The sequence below is a fragment of the Canis lupus genome, chromosome 24 (assembly GCF_011100685.1).
Source record: "Canis lupus familiaris isolate Mischka breed German Shepherd chromosome 24, alternate assembly UU_Cfam_GSD_1.0, whole genome shotgun sequence".
NCBI classification, from domain to species: Eukaryota; Metazoa; Chordata; class Mammalia; order Carnivora; family Canidae; genus Canis; species Canis lupus.
Window position 1 is genome coordinate 37131844 of NC_049245.1, and position 17601 is coordinate 37149444.

A 17601-nucleotide genomic window follows, 5' to 3' on the forward strand; every position below is an offset into this window, starting at 1 on the left:
CCTGCCCCGCGTGTCCGGGCCACGCTCAGAGCCGCCGGGTGCCCAGAGATGGGGTGGGCAGTGGCAGGGTCCCGCAGGCCATTCGAGCCTCCCCTGGGCACTTCATTAAAATGAGTCCAGGACATAAACTGATGGCCACGCGGGGTCCAGGCCGGGGCCACCTCTGAGCTCCTCTGGGCCCCATTAGTGACTCGGCAGCTACTTCTGGGCATCCCTGGAGCTGGGATGGGGGGTCTCTGGCAGGCGGGGATCCGGGTCCTTCTTGCTCTTCTTTGCTTTCAAATCATCAAGATGACATGCTATGGGGATTTATTCTTTAACAAAAAAGAGAGGGACCCCTGGGTGGCTCAGTGGCTGGGCACCTCCCTTCAGCCCAGGGCGTGATCGAGTCCTGTATCGGGCTCCCCGCATGGAGCCTGCTTCCCCTCTGCCTGTGTCTGTCTGTCTCTCCCTCTCTCTCTGTGTGTGTGTCTCTCGAATAAATAAATAAATAATAGATAGATAGATAGATAGATAGATAGATAGATAGATAAATAAATCTTTAAAAAAAGAAAAAAAGAGATTAGATGTGAGGCTCATTTATGGGTGATTAACACACCTCATTCTGGTGCCTCTACTGCACTCAGTGTGGTGCCACGAGAAGCTCTGAAATTAAAATATAAACATATCTATGTACATGTGCCCAAGCTCCAATCTCAGCCACGGGGACAGGCCGGACTCTTCCCCCGGGCCCACAGATGCTGACTCAGGCCCTATCACCTCTGCCTCAGCCCCTCCCCCATGCCCTCACTCCTCCGGCCTCCCAAGCCCTCTGCCACCTCAGGGCCTTTGCACCTGCCTCCTCTTCTCCCATCAGAGAAACACACCAGCTCCCCAAACCATTCCTCTCCCGTTTGCTCCCGGTGCCTTCCCCTGTTGAGATGTGTTTCTCCGTAGTGCTTGCCATCCTCCGACAAACCATATTTTCACTGTTCACAGTTTCTGTGTTGATCGTCTCACCCACCAGAATGTAGCTCCCTGTGAGTGGAACTTTTGCCTGCTTTGTTCACTGTCCAATCCCTGATGCCTCGTGTCTCTTATGCAAGGAGGTGTACACTTGGTAAAATTTTGCTGAATGGTTAATGAATACACGTGTGCCCCTAGGAAAGACAGCATGGTCGCCACACTTGTGGGGTACTTTTTTTTTTTTTTTAGATTTTACTTATTTATTCACGAGACCCACAGAGAGAGGGGCAGAGACACAGGCAGAGGGAGAAGCAGGCTCCCTACAGGGAGTCCAATGTGGGACTTGAACCCAGGACCCTAGGATCATGACCTGAACCAAAGGCAGACGCTTAACTGAGCCACCCAGGCACACCTAAAACTTCTTAAATTGCTGTGGAACAGATTCTGGGTCTTTATCTACTGCCCCGGCCTGCCCAGCAGCTCTGGCACAGAGGGGCCCTGGTCTTCTAAGAAACCCCACACATCCTTCTCCAGCCAACTGTGTGTGGAGACATGGGAGTGGGGTGCACAGGGTAAAGAGAGCTCAATGCCAGCGGTACCTCTGTGTGGTCCCTGCAGACCAGGAGAGAGGCTTCCAGAGTGGGAGCTCTGTGACCACCCAGGCCCGATTTCCCCCTGCGCCATGGGCCTTGGGCCCACTCTGGGCACCCCTATCTGGGTGATATAGTCATTTCCCTCCTTGCCTCTCCTAGCTTTTGGTGGCTCCTGGTGATCCTGGCGTTCCTGGGCTTGTAGCTGCATCGCTCACTCTCCACCCCTGGCTTCTTCACGTGGCCTCCTTCTGTGACTTTATTTCTCTGGGTGTGTCCTCTCCTCTTCTTATAAGGACACCAGTCATTGGGTTTAGCACTCGCCCCAGTTCGGCATGACCTCATCTTGGTTTGATTACAACCAAGACCCTGTTTCAAAATGAGGTCACATTTACTGGTTCTGGAGGCTGGGACTTGAAAATACCAATTTAACCCACTACAGGGGGCTATAGCCAAGGAGGGGCACGTCTTCCTCGGGGCCTGGATCTATTTATTATCTTTTCCCAAACCCTGAGGGAAGGTCTGGAATGGGCCTGGAGGGTGGGGCCAGGGTGGGGGGCATTAGGAGCAGATCTGAGGAATCAGACTTGGCCTTTGTGCTTCCTGGGAGGGAGGATGCTTTAAGCAGCCCCCAGTCTCAAGAGTTACAGGGTGTGCAGGTGGAAGGGGGTGGGGAGCACAGAGGTGGGAGAGGTCAGCTGGGACTAGGGTCTAGGGGGTGAGGGGATTTCACGGTTATCCTGAGGGCTCTGGGGGGGCCACAGCAGGGTTTGTGCAGAGGAGGAACGTGAGATTGTCTGGGTGGCTGTGTCGGGGCGAAGCCAGCAGCAGGGAGCCCCCTGCCCTCTCCGTGGGGATGAGGAGGAGGGAAGGGTAAAGTTGAGGGACGTTTGGGAAGCTTGGTGACCTGCAGACAGGAAGACTGATGGAGAACACAGGGAGGATGATGCTTTGTCTAGATTTTTCAGCAACTGAGGGAAATAAAGATCCAGCAAGGCAGAGAGCAACCAGTTGGGCAAAATCACCGTAATAATGATGATAATAGTAAACATCTCATGACGGTTCACCATCTGTTTTGCACAGATCACCCTCACAGCAACCCTGGTCCCATAGCGGGTAAGAGCTTGAGTTCTGGAGCCAGACTGCCCCGGTTCACATCTCTCCTCTGTGGCCTCCCTGCTGTGTGACCTCGGACAAGTTGCTCTACCTCTCTGTGTCCACTTCCTCATCTGAAGAACAGCCAGCCCCTCCTTCTGGAGGTGGTTGTGCAGATTAACTGAATGAATGTTTACAAATTGCTTGGCCTCAGGCCTGGCTTTAGAGTAAAGCCTCAGTAAGCACTGGCTGTTCTTATGTCCATTTTACAGCTAGGGAAATCGAGGCTCCGAAAGAGTAGAGAACTTCCCCAAGATCACACAGGATCATCCTACTCTTTCTGGCTCTTGGAGTGGCCCTCAGTGAAAACTTGGGTCCGGGCTGGCCTGCCCACTCCCAGAATCTGGTGTCTTGCCGCGTCCCCTGGAGCCTTGTGCAGCCAGGGCCCCAGGAAGCGGAGACTCTCCACTCAAGTGTCCTGTTGAGTGCACCTCTGTGGGTACAAGCGGGAAGGCCTTGGGTGAGCGACACTGGTGTCCCGGACGCAGTTCAACTGAGCTGGTGCTATGGCCCGAAATAAATGCTTTAGTGGGGGCTGACAAGGCAGCAGCAAGGAGGAACCCCATGCTCATGGGGGTGCTTGGGGCAGGACAGGGGGATTGCCTGAGGACCTCGATGCTTTCCCTGCAGGTCTGAGCACCACCAGGGCTTCACTCCGTGACCCTGGATGAGTCCCTGCCCACTCGAGGCTTCGCTTTGCACATCACTAAAAACGTGTTCCACCTTTGACCTAATAACACAATTAAAACTACATAAACTCAAAAAAAAAAAAAAAAAAACCACTACATAAACTCATTCTGCACAGCATTCCTCAGAAGAGCAGCACGTCCCCAACATCCTCAGTGCCCAGCACAAGGGGACTGGGTATGTTAGCTGGGGTCCTGGGGAACTCTGAGAACTGGCAGCTATTGTAGGTGATGATACAATCTTTAAAATATATATATATTGCGTGTAGCACCCAAGCAGACAAACACAAAATGCCAGGCACACGGAGAGTGCTCCAAATGTTTCTTGAGTGATCGTGTAAGTGAATGAGTGGTTAGTACTCAAGGAATATCTGTCGACAGGAAGGGAAGAAGAGCAGGAAAGAGAAGGAAAGAAAAAAAGAAGGGCCTGGAAGAAATGTACCCACTGTTCGTAGTGATTTTCTCTGGGCACCGGTTCAAGAGCTAGGGAGGCGGAAGACGTTTCATTTGATATAATTTTCATTTCTATTATCATTGCTTCTTTCACTGAGCATCTCTTGACTTTCAATCAATCAATCAATATTTTAACAGAAGCTAGATGCTCCCAGGGGGACTTGAAAGGTACCCATGTGCGCTGGCACGTGCAAGCAGCAACTTGCAGAGCAGCCTGAAAAAAACATGGTATGATTCCATTTATGTAAAATTTTGTCTCCGTTTCCACCCACGTACCTTCGTACCTTCGTGGCGAGGGAAATGCGTGCCCTGGGGGGTCAATGGGGCTTCTGTCTAGATGGCACGGGCCCGTCGCTGGGGTTTTAATTCTCTTCTCGAGAGATCTCTGAATTTTCTGTAATGAGCCTGTGATTTTCTTTCTAAACAGAAACCCCCCCCACACACACACAGTGAAGAAGCGTGTTCAAGAGAGGGCAAGGTCCCAGGCTGAAGAAAGTGGCGCTTGGTGATCGCAGCCGCCCCGTCACTTTCCCTGGGGCCTGCGGGGTGACGTCTGGCTGCCCTTTGGGAACCATCTGGGCACCGCCCGGGAGCCCCACTGCCCTCGGCCTCTGAGCTCGGGCAGCCCCTTCTGCAGCCGGTGGGCGCTCGCTCCCCGAGGGCACGGGTAGGGGCCGCGTGGGGCCTCCACCCGCTGCGCCGGGCGCCCCGAGTGGGAGAGCAGGCCGCTGGAGCTCAGGAAGCACACGGGACTTCCCCAGGAACACACAGCTGGGAGGCCGCTGGTGGCAATGGCATCGTTTTTTTTAATGGCTTTAGATTTTTTTTTAAAAAATGGTTTTATTGAGCACAGTTCAGCGCACAGGGTTGTGCAACCGTCCCTACCACCTATCCCAGAACATTTCATCACCAGGAAAGGAGCCCCCCCCCCGCCCAGTGCCCATTGCAGCTGCTCCCCATCTCCTGCTCCCCTCGGCCCCCCGGGCCCAGCGATCTGCTGTCTGCTGTGAGCACTGGTCTATACCGGACATCTCAGGTGCGCGTGCCACCTTATGAGTGAACACACGCGTCGCCGTGTGCCCCTTCATGAGGACTTCACAGCATCCTGCCGCTCCTCCACGCGGCGGCTCGTGCTTTGTTCTTTCCGGCCCTGCCACCTGCCACTGGCGGACGCTGGGCATCCTGTCTATGCGGGCAGCAGGGTGGCTCCCTGGCTCCGGCTCTGCGTGGGGGGCTGCGGCGCCCACTCGTGGGCCTGACTGTGTGCGTGGACCGGGCTTCCGTGAGCGTCCGCGCTGCCCTGCACCCTTGCCTGCACCTTGTTAGTATGGGGGGGTATTGTTTTCCTTTAGCCGTTTTGGCAGGTAGGTGTGTGCGGGTGACAGTCTCCTCAGGATGTAACCGACATACAGACTGGCAGACAGACTGCCACATGGAAAGTGCCAATTGTGGGGGCGCCTGGGGGGCTCAGTGGGTTAAGCATCTGCCTCCCTCTCCCTCTGCCTCTTCCCCTGCTTGGGCGCTCGCTCTCCCTCTGCCAAATAAATAAATAAAATCTTAAAAGAAAAAAGCACAAATTGTAATTTTCAAAAAAATTTCTCTTGGGAAATAAAAGGAGTGGAATTTGGGTGCCATGCAGTAACTCTCTTTAGACACCAGGGTTGGAATGGGATCGTCCCTGCCCCGGGGTCAGGGTGATTTCTGCTGGTGGGGCCCACTTCCCACGGGGAAGGAGAGGCCGGGGAGCCCTCCCTCTCCCATCTGGGTCTCTGCTCTGGGCGGAGGGCAGGGGTGCAGAAGGTCTGCGGCTCCAGCCCTGGGCCCCTGCCACGGTGGCTCCGTCCTCCCTCATTCAGCACGCGTGCGCCCCGCCCCTACTCTGTGCCAGGCCCTGTTCCAGGCGCTGGCGGTGCAGCGGTGAGCGGACAGGCAAGTCCCTGTTCTCAGATAGTCTGGGGGCGGGGGGGGGCAGTGATGCTGCCTGGCAAGACCGCAGGGTGCCGTGGGAGAGCAGCAGAGGTGCACCAGGTCGGTCAGGGATGTGGGGGGTATGTGGGGAGCCTTCCCAGTGATGGTGAAGGAGGAGGGGGTAGTCTGGCACAGAGAATTGAGTGGGGGGAGGAAACTGCGGGCAGCGGCAATGGCAAGTGCAAAGGCCCTGAGGTGAGAATGTTCTGGGTGTGTTCAAGAAGTGGCCAGTGTGGCCGGAGAGGAGAGAGGTGGGAGGTGGGGTGGGAGGGGCTGGCAGCGGCCCGCCGGCCGGGCATTGTGGGCCGGGTGTTCGGATCTTATTCTTAGGCATGGGAAGCTGCCAGGGGATTTTACACAGAGGAGTCACTCCTCTGTGTGTGGGAAAGAGACTGAGGGGATTGAAAGGAAGTGGGAGACAAGAGAGGAGGCACCTGCAGGCCCTGGCTTCCGCTGGAGGGTCAGGAGGAAGAAGGGGTGGGACACATCTTTTGCCTGTGCTGGCAGGGTGGGGGTGTGGGGGTCATGACATGATGTAGAGGGGGGACTCTAGCTTGGCCAGCTGTGGGCTTGAGCCCTGAGAAGGGGGGGCGGTGGATGGTGGTGCTGGTTGACAAAATTGGGCCCTCCGGAGAGGAGACGGGGAGGGAAATGATGAGATGTCTCTCCTTAGGATGCTCTTCTCACCCAACCCTCTCCCAGCTGTCTCCACCAGCCCCCCAACGACCCCCACGTTGCCTGAGTCCTGGCCTCCGACTCGGTCAGTCACACCAGCAACCGAATGGACAGACCCCAGACTCTGTGCACCCCTCCTCCACTGCCTCCCTGGCCCACCACCCTTCCCCATCTGTGAGCTCTGAGAGGGGCATGACCTGGTGCAGCGCGTGGCACACAGCAGACTCTCCACAAATAGTTGTTAATTTAATTAAAGAAGGCTGTGGATGACCTTGGTGGAGAATAGAGTACTAGGGAGCCATAGAGGAGTTTGGAGGGAGGAGGGAGGACTGAGTTCTCTCACTCTCTCTCTTTCTCTTCACCCAGGACTATGGGAGGGCAGAGGCTCTTTGGGATTTTGACTGAGGTGGAGCAACAGGAATGAAGCTTTATCACAACAGCCAGTCCTGGGGGAAATGCGTACCCCATTACTATCACATCTCCATTTTACAGAGGGGGAGACTCAAGTCCCAGAGGGAGGTGGCATTTGCCCAAGGTGATCCCCACGTGATAATGGCATAGCAGGGATTCAAATCTAGACCTGCCTGGCTGCATAGTCCTCATCCAACCTTTTGTCCTCAAAAAGGATTTTTAGAAAAATAAAAATAAAAAGTAAGGATCCAAGGGGCAGGGAAGATTTTCTCTCTGTAGAGGCCTTTCTAGAAGATTTCAGGAGTAAATACAGACATGTGTCAGCATCTGTGTTTGGTGGACTCCGTGGAAGAGACTGGAGGCTGCGGTCTGGGCAGGAGGAAGACTGACTTGTCACACTTTTCATTCTGATCTCTCTGGATGATTATGATGTTAAAAGTGTTAATGAGGGTATAACAATCGTACAGAGATGCAGGCATCTGAACCGTTCAACTGTTCAGCTCAATGACTTTTTTCAAATTGAATCCACCTGTGGGACGAGCACTCAGGCCAGAAAACAAGAAACAGAACATCCCAGTCCCACAGAAGCCAGGTTTTACTCAGCAGATTTGTCTGTGGGACTCATCCACGGTGTTGAGCATATCCATAATGTGATCCCTTTTCATGCTGTTTGCATATTCCACAGTGTGTTTATTCACTGAGTTGCTTCTGGTGTTTTTCAGTGTTTTTTTTTTTCTTTTCTTTTGCAATTATGAATAAAGCTGCTATAAGCATCCACATGAAGATTTTTATGTGAATGTTAAGTTTTCATTTCCTTGGGGGAAATATCTAAGATGGCATTGTTGGGTTGTATCGTAAGTTATGTGTTGGACTCGATAAAAAAAAAAAAACCTGCTGAACTGATTTCTAGAGCTCTGCCACTTTGCCCTCCCACCAGAAACGTGTGAGAGAGTTCCAGTTGCTTCATTCACATCTTTGTCAGCACTTGGTATTCTCAGTTTTTTTGGTTTTGTTTTTATTTTAGCCATTCCAGTAGGTGAGAGAAGTGGTATCTCATTATATGTGCACCTGTGTTTAACAGCTTCCTCAAAATATAATAAAGTACGTATATAAAGGTCAAAATTTGGTAAGTTTTGGCACATATCTACATGAGTGAAGCTAGCACAATTTTGACAGTGAACATATTTGTCACCCCCAAAAATTTCTTTATGCCTCCTCTTTGACTTTCCTTGCTCCCTCCTTACTATTAGCCCTGGCCCCAGGCAGTCAATGATCTGTTTCCTGTCACTATTGATTAGTTTTGCCTTTTCTAGAAATACTTTATTTATTCAGGAGACACAGAGAGAGGCAGAGACACAGGCAGAGGGAGAAGCAGGCTCCCTGAGGGGAGCCCAATGTGGGACTCGATCCCAGGACCCTGGGGATCACGACCCGAACCAAAGGCACATGCTCAACCACTGAGCCACCCCCACCCAGGTGTCCCTGCCTTTTCTAGAAATTATATAAATGGAGTCATGTGAACTCTTCTCTTTTGTGGTCTGGCTTCTTTCACTCAGCATAATCATTTTGAGGTGCATCCATTTCGCAGTGTATATCGACAGTTGTTCCTTTTTGTTACTGGGTGGCATCCCACCGTGGGGATGGGACCAGTGTGGGGATACACCCTTCACCTTTGGAGGGATTTCTCGGTCATCTCCTGGTTTTGGCGATCACAAACAGAACTGCGAGAAGCATCCATGGGCACGTCTTTGCATGGGCATATGTTTTCATTTCTCTTGGGTAAATGTACAGGAATGCAACTGCTGGATTGTTTGAGAAGAAACCTTTTCAGAAATCATTAAACTCAAAAAAAAAAAAAAAAAAGAAAAGAAATCATTAAACTCTTTTTCCTAAGTGGCCACACCACTTTGGCTTTCGGGCCAGCAGTGCCCGAGCGCTCTAGTTCCTCCACGTTCTCGCCCACACTCAGTATGGCCAGTCTGCTAGATTCTAGCCCTTCTCCTGGGTGTTTAGTGGTATCTCGTTGTGGTTTTAATTTGCATTTTCCTAATGACTAACGATATTGATCACCCTTCCACATGCTTACTTATAACCCATATATTTTAGTGAAGTCCCACAATACTTAAATCTTTTGTCCATTTCTTAATTGATTTCTTTTTTGGGGGGTGTGGTTCTTTATATATTCTGCATACAATTTTTTTAAAAATAAGACATCTGGGAGCACCTGGGTGGCTTAGTAGTTGAGCGTCTGCCTTCAGCTCAGGGCAGGATCCCCGGGTCCTGGGATCGAGTCCCACATTGGGCTCCCTGCAGGCAGCCTGCTTCTCCCTCTGCCTGTGTCTCTGCTTCTCTGTGTCTCTCATGAATAAATAAATGAATAAATATTAAAAAATAAAATAAAATAAAATGAATAAAAATAAAGATCAGATATATGCTTTGCAGATACTTTCTCCCTAGTCTGTGGGGATTTCTTTTCTGACCATATCCTCTGCCCACTTTTTACTGGGCTAATTGATGGTCTGACTGATGTTTAAAAGAGTTTTGTGTTTTTTTCTAATCTTCACTTTTGGCCACAGACCTTGTGTGTCCTAGCTCAGGGGGCTGCAGTGGGGGCGTGGAGAGAGGGTTGTTTGAGAGTTTGGCATTGGAGAAATTCCACCCCTGCCCTTTATAGCATCTCATGTGGCCTCACTTCCCTCTCGTGGGGACTGCTAAGCGCCTCTCCTGGGCTGATGCAGTCTTCACATACCACGCTTAGGAAACACTGGCTGGCAGTTTTGTTACTCTCGTTTTCATCACTGTGGTTGTCTGGACCTGCAAGTGTGAGGTCCTAATCTCAGCCCTTCCACTCCCTGACTACATGACCCCTGGCCAGGGCCTTCGGCCAGGTCTCCCCATCTGTGGAGCAGCCGATGAGGGGTGAACATACAATGCACATAAAGCACTTGGCATAGAGTAAAGGCTGCAAAAGCAGGTACTACTCTTTTTTTTTTTTTTAATGAAAATCAAACAAGTTTAATGGGATATCAGATTTTTGGTTAGTTGTGGCTGGAGGTGCTGAGAGAGCAGGTCTGTGTCTGAACAGATGCGGGGATGAAGCACCTGTATCACCATCCCCTCACATGGATCATCTTACTTAACCCTCATAGTGGCTCTGAGTGATCAGAGCTGATGACCACATTTGACAGAGGAGGAACGAGGGTCCTTCATGGCTTCACCTCCCTCCTCCAGGACCCACACCTGAGCCTGGCCTGTGACACTGTGCAAGGGAAATACCATGTCTCCTCCAAGGTGTCTGGGGGCTGAAGAAGCACCAAGAGAGGTGACACCTGGGACTCAAAATACTAATGAAAGCATGAGCGGGGGGAGTCGATGATCAAAGTTAGGTGTGACCAAGCCTTGCTTAAAATAACCCAAATGGAAACAGGAACAATGAGAGCTATACCTGTGTCCATCTGGTAGAGTAAGGATGAAAATACTTTAAGAATTTAAGAATTATTTTAATTATTTTTGTCTTTCCTACACTTGGCCTGACCTGTGAATATGTGAACATGTTGTCATCTCATCAGTCATAGTGACAATGGTAGGTCAGTGTCAGGGATAGGTCAGTGACAGTGACATGAACCAAAACCGTTTTCACATTACTGGTTGCTTCTGAAAGTCACCATCAAGGACATCTGGGTGGCTCAGTCAGTTAAGCATCTGACTCTTGATTTTGGCTCAGGTTGTGATCTTAAGGTCGTGAGATGGAGTCTTGAATCAGGCTCCAAGCTCAGTGCAGGGTCTACTTAAGATTCTCTCTCCCCCTCTGCCCCTACATCCATGCATGCACTCTCTCTCTCTCTCTCTCTCTCTCACAAATAAATAAATAAAATCTTTTAAAAACAATGAAAAAAAAAAAAGTCATTATCAAACACAGCCAAAATCCTAGTTGGCAATTGACTAGTCGATTATCTTCTCATGGGCTCTTGATTGAAAACCCAACAGTCACTTAAAATATAAACATATATTTATTATAAAGGAATAGAATATGGTCCTATTTTAATTATTGTGAATGTGGCCAAGGGTATTAAAACAAGAAGTTTCAAATAAATAAAATCTAAGAAAATAAATCAATGGTTAGTACAAAAGCAATAACTTTGGATGAAACTTGGAGTTTTTTTTTTTTTTTCTGGAGCAAATGTTTTCAAATAATTAAATGATAATGAGTAGCAGAACAGTAGAATTAATTCTAATACTTGTATCATTATGTGGTTTGCTAGCTTTCATAACAAATAATAAAATTCATATTAATAATATAACCTTTAAGAATGTAATATTCTTCAGTTATTTAATTTCCTCTAGGTCCCTGAGACTGTTAGGAAAAAATCTTACTTGGGCCTATTCAGAAAATGAGGGAAGATTTGGAGAAAATGAGGAACCTATATGTCCTTTGTCCCCGTCAATCAAATTTCAGAACAATGGACATCAGGAGGGAGGCATAGGCATATACTTTTTTTTTTTTTTTAAGATTTTATTTATTGGGACATCTGGGTGGCTCAGTCAGTTAAGCATCTGCCTTCAGCTCAGGTCATGATCTCAGGGTCCTGGGATGGAGCCCAGAGTCAGGCTCCCTGCTCAGCGGGTCATCTGCTTCTCCCTCTCCCTCTGCTGCTCCCCCTACTTGTGCTCTCTTTTCCTCTCTTGCTTTGTCAAATAAATAAATAAAACCTTAAAAAAAAAAAAGGCAGTTTCATGAGCAGGGGGGAGTGGTAGGCAGAGGCAGGGGAGCCCAATGGGGGGCCTGATCCCAGGACCTGGATCATGACCTGAGCCAGAGGCAGGCATTTCACCCACCGAGCCACCCAGCCGCCCCTAGGTACACACTTTCCACACTGTTTCTGTCCTCAGACTCCAGCGCTGCACAAGCAATGTGCTGTACTTCTCCCTACCAGATGCAACTACTTCACTAGCTGAAAAGGAGTATCTTTAATTTGCCCAACTCTTGATTCCTGGGTAAATGTTCCAGTACGAGCACATGTTACTAGGAAGTGTGTCTGGGATCTCACAGCCCTGGTCCCAGGGAATCAGTGACATCCTTCAATGTTTCCATGGAGAGGCGTCATCTCTTCAGTGTGTCCCAGGCAGAGTGGTGACTGGGCACTAGGAGGGGGTCCCCAGGCAGCCGACAGCGTGAAATAATCTGCCCAACAAGCTCACACCTTGATGACTAATCAGGGTGATCACAAAATGGACCGATTGCTTGGAACTGTCTGATAGAATCTTGCATTCCCTTCTCTTCCATATTCGTTCCATTGGGTGGTGACAGCCTCAGTCCGTGTCCAGAAAATAGATGTAACCCTCAGAATGGCAGCAAAATTTATACCCAGGGGAGGAGTGGCCCAAGAGGGAGTGGGGGTCGATGCCCTGGGGGAGACATAGCTCACAGTGCAGGTGGGTGGGTGCATGGACACAGGGGACAAGCTGGGGGTTGATGGTCTGTACGGAAAAACCCAGGGACAGAGAGCAGAAGGGGTGGTGACAGAAGACGTGCAATCAGTATGGGTCTGAGCACAAAGTGGGGAAGACCCTAAAGGGTGGAAACAGAGGGGATGACTGGCTCACAGGGGACCGGAGGAGCCCCTGGTGAAAGGAGCCAGGAGCAGAGATGAAGTCAGGGGAGGGCCGGACAAAGGTCAAAGACAGGTGGTAGGTGGGGGCCAAGGGCAACATAAATGCAGGCGATGATGGGCATCAAGATGTAAGTGGATCTGGGGACGGATTAGGGTCTGAGGGGAGTAATGGAATAAGAAGATGGAAAGAACTAGGTGGGGGACTCAGAGTTATAGAGACAAGGTCTCTGGGAGAGGTGGCACCAGTGGGAAGGATGGGAGAGGAGAGGCAGACACAGGGGAGGAAGGAGGGAGACAGCAGGAGGGGACATAGAGAGGGGAACACAGGGAGAGCCCAGGGCCTTTGCACGTTCCCCAGGACGGTGCAGAGGGAAGCCTGGCATCAGCGGGAGAAGGATCAGAGCAGCAGTGGATGACAGCAGAGGGAGGCTGAGGCAAGGCAAGGGCCCGTGCAGGAGAGGGCAGCGGGACACAGTGGGAAACCAGACCCAGAGGAGGAGGGAAAGATGGCTGAGCCATGTGGGGAGGTGAGAGGTGGGAGCCAAGAAAGCTGGGAGCACAGGGAGTACCTGGGTGCCGGGGAGGTTGTCCAAGGCCTGCAGGTGAGACCCTAGGGAGGAAGCCGGTGAGGTCTGTGGGTTAGGAGGGGTTTCCTGTGGGTGGCTGACTGTCACAGAGGCAGGCCCGGCTGCAGGGCAGCTGGGTGACATGGGTGGTTCTCCGAGCACAGTGGGAGGACAGGAAATGGGGTACCCTACTGGGGAGCAACGGGACTCTGAGGGATGGCCAGGGAAGGCCGGGCGGAGCAAAGGGACTCGGCGACTGTCCACTGTCGGGTCTGCTCTGGAGAGGGAAATGTGAGGCTGCATGATAGGGGGGATAGTGAGATGACGCCGGTGTCACCCTGGGAACAGCGTGACATAGACTGGGGTCCCTGCAGCTGCCTCTTGGTTCTGAGATGCCTGGAGTGGAGAGCTGGGTGGGGCCGGCAGCTGGTGGGGGAGTCAGGGCTGGGGGCCCCTGCGTGGAGAGGCCAGACGGCACCCCACTCTCCTCAGATGGGCTGCAGCCGAGAAGGCCCCAGCTCCCAGGACCCCTGACCCCTCTTCGGCGGCAGAAACGGAGGGTCCCGCGGTGTGCATAAGCCAAGTGTGGGAGAGCGTCCTTGAAACAAACTCAGAAACAAACAGAGCAAGGCAGACAGGTTCCCTCGCCCAAGTTTTGTCCTTCTGTCCTCTGGATTCCCTTCCGGGTCCCAGAAGCTGCAAGCACCACGTGCAGGTGGTGCAGGCTGGTCCAGACGCTGCCATCCTCTGCGAGGCCCTATAGGTGTGACTATCGTCGGAGCGTCTTCACATAGAAAGGGGCCATCACGAGGAGTCCCACCACTCCTCGGTGCAGGTGGGCACCGACCTGACATTCTCCCTCCCTTTGTCCCTCCCCTGCTGCCCTGGCCAGTCCCTGTGCTCAGAGACGGGGAATCAGACCTGGCCTTGCCCACGTCACATCATTGGACGTCATTATGAGTACAAGAGATTGGTTCACATCCTGGCTTGACTACCACCTGCTGAGGGGCCTCAAGTGGCCCCTTAACCTCTCTGAGCCTCAATTTCCTCAGCTGGAGAGATGAAATTATACAGATTCCTGGATTGGCAGAGTGGTGGAAAAAAGAATGGGAGAAAAATGCATGGGAGGTAACTCGAGTAAATGATCAACAAATGCTGGCCAGGCAGGTTCCTGCCTCAGGGCCTTTGCACAGGCTATTTCTTCCATCTGGAATGCCCTTCCTTTATTGATTGATTGATTGATTTAGGATTTATTTGTTTGTTTTAGAGAGACCCAGGAGGAAGGGCAGGAAGAGAGGTGGAAGAGAGAATCTCAAGCAGACTACCCCTGAGTGCAGAGCTCCCACAGGACTCAGTGTCACAACCCCAAGACGGTGACCTGAGCCCAAACCAAGAGCACAAGCTTAAGTGACTGAGCCACCCAGACGGCCCAGGACACCCTTCCCCTAGAGGCCCACATGACTCCAACTTTCAAAGAGACCTTTTCTGACCATCCCGTGACCATTTCATGCACCCCTCCCCACCTTCAGTCCTCACCCCACCCTTTCCTGCCTTATTTTCCCCTACACTCAGCACCACCTGACACTTGATGTTAGGTGTTTATTTGCCAACGTCTGGCTCCCCCGCTGGAAGGCCAGCTGCAGGAGGGCAGGGGGTGTGCCTTCCCCTCAGCGAGGTACCCAGGTATCCTGTACCGCATCTCCCTAGAGCAGCGCGGGGCACACAGTAGGTGCTCCCCAGAGGAGCCTCCCGGGATGCCACCCGCCCTGTGTGACCGCGGACGCTATTTCAACTCCCCAGCGTGGCTTTCGGGCCTCCCCGCCCCTCGCAAGTTTGCCGGGAGGGTCTGGGGCGCTCGGGGCGCTTCTGGGCTCGCCCTGTATTTTCAATCGCCTGTTTGCAAATGTGGAGCTGGAGCGCTCGGCGCGTCCCCGGGAGGGGCCCGTCCTGCACCGCCCCCCCCGCCCCCCCCCCCCCCCCCCCCCCCGCCTCGCAGGCGGGCGCCCCTCCAGCCCCCTCCCCGCCGGCCCCCAGCGAGACGAATGCAGCACACGGCCGCCTTTATGGGGCCCGCAGACAGCGCGTCGCCAGGCTAACCCTGCGTGGAAAATTCGGAGGTGGAAGGCAAGGCGCCTTAATGAGGGGCCCCGCGGCGGCGGGGGGCGGCGGGGGCAGGGGGGGGCGGCCCCACCGGAAACGCGAGCCGCTCCCCGCCCCCCCCCGCCCCCCCCCCCCCCCGCATTCCCGGGCCCGCGGACCCCGCGCTCCCTGGCAGGTGGAGGGGGGCGGCTCGGCAGCTGACCCCCTGGGTGACACGGTCGGACCCCCTGGCGGGGGAGGGGGGTCAAGGGGGGGGACACTGCACCAGCTGACCTGCGGGGGGGGCGGGCGGCTCGGCAGCTGACCCCCTGGGTGACACGGTCGGACCCCTTGGCGGGGGAGGGGAGTCAAGGGGGGCGGGGGGGGGGGTGGACACTGCACCAGCTGACCTGGGGGGGGGGGCATGTGGGAATGTACGGATGCAGTGAACATTACCATTTCACTTTCACCAGCTGCAAGTGGAGGCCCAGATATCCAGGAGACGGTGGCCCCTTGGGATTTCCTGCCTGTGGTGGGACTTGAGTGGGGACTTGAAATCGCAACAATCCCTGAAGACCAGGCCAGGAGGTCAAGGTTATGGGCTGAGCCAGGAGAGGGAGGCAGCTGAGTGCCAGCCGCCCCCGCCCCCCACCACCACCACCGGGGGAGGCTGGAGTCAGCCAGGGTGTCACTCTGTGGGACCTGTTTTCTCCTGTGTTAAGTGGGTCTGGGCCAGGCACCGTGCCCTGGGCTGCGGGACAGCAGGGGCAGGAAGGCCCAGCCTCTGGACTCCTGGGCTTGCCCCAGTAGGGGTGACCCAGGAATTCCCCTGAAAGAGGAACACAGGTGTGCACAGGAGCTGCTATAACCACCCTGAGCCCTTGGGCTGGAGAGAGAGGGAGGGAGGGCAGGTGACTGGGGGTGGGGGACTTGGAGACCCAACTCACCCAGAGCCAGCAGAAAGTAAGGCCCGAGGCAGCCAGGCAGCAGCCTGCTCCGGCTCCTCCCCGCACTCGGGGGCTGTTCTTCACCTGGTATCCCCTCAGCTCTTTCCCTGACTTCTTTCAGGTCACCTCCTCCGAGAGGCCTTCCCAGGCCACTATCTCAACACACTCCTAGCCTGGACCTTTCTCTCTGCCCTGTCCCTGATTTATTTCTTTTCATTACATTTATGTACTTTTTGTTCATGTTTTTTAAAGATTTTTTATTTATATGAGAGAGGGGGAGAGAGAGGGAGAAGAGGGGAAGCATGAACAATGGAGGGAGTGAGAAGCAGGCTCCCCAAGGAGCAGGGAGCCCGATGTGCAGCTTGATCCCAGGACCCCGTGGTCATAACCTGAGCCAAAGGCAGCCCCTTAACAGACTGAGCCACTCAGGCACCCCTGTTCATATTTTTTATCTGAATCCTCCACTTGCCTGTGAGCTTGATGAGGATGGGGACTTTGTTCACAGCTGTTGCCTCTGCACCCTGCCTGGCACCAGTAGGTGCTCAATAAATGACTGAGGAATGAATGAATGAATAAACGAATGGACGGAGCCAGGCAATGGGGGGGACAAAGGAAGGCCCCACCTCTTTTCTGGTGATTCTGCTTCTGGCTTGTATGGGGCAGTTTCCTGAGCTACAGACAGGCAGACAGAGGTCAGGTGAATAGAGGGACAGGGGACGGAGAGCCCTAGGGCCCACCGGCCATTCCTTCCTCCAGGGGCCCCACGATGGGAAGCTCATTTTCAACATGTGTGCAGCCCCAGCAGGGCCTGCGAGCTCGGGAGCCGGGAGCCTGCTCTGCCTGCCTTTGCCACCGGTGAGAAATCTCACACGTTGTAAACGCAGCTCGGCTCCCTTCTGGCTGGGGCAGCCCTCTGGATCTGCCTTGGGTTGCCCTGCTGGGTGCTGTGTACGGTGGGGCTCCCAGGCCCCGGGATTCTCTTCCTGGGGTTGGGGCACGGGCCTCAGCTTTCCACAGACAGGACAGCAGCACAGGGCTCCAGGGTGAGCCCACCTTCCTGGGTTCAAATCCCAGCCCCACCATTTGGAGCTGTGTGATCCTGGGCAAGCTGTCCAACCTCACTGTGTCCTATAAAAGGTATCATGATAGTAAAAATGTGAAATAATGTAGTACTTGGGTTTAGTTCAAGGGCTCCTATTTGCTTTCGTGCTGTGGATCCCCTTTCATGTTTATCAATCTAGATTTAAATTTACAAAGTGTATACAATTAGAAGAAAGCCAATTATATCGAGCTAGGTTTATTTAGCTATGTAATAGCGAAGTGCTTGATACAGTGACGGCTGTCCTGCTTTGTTAGTGCATTTAATGACAAGATCTGGCCGCAGGCTCACTAATAACTACAGTCATTTTGAAGCCGGGAAGAGAATAAACGCTATTTCTGTGATGCTGTAAAGGTTTGTGGAAATGCCTGTGATTTCCGACTGACAAAGTCACAGTCGAGCTACAGCCGCTGTG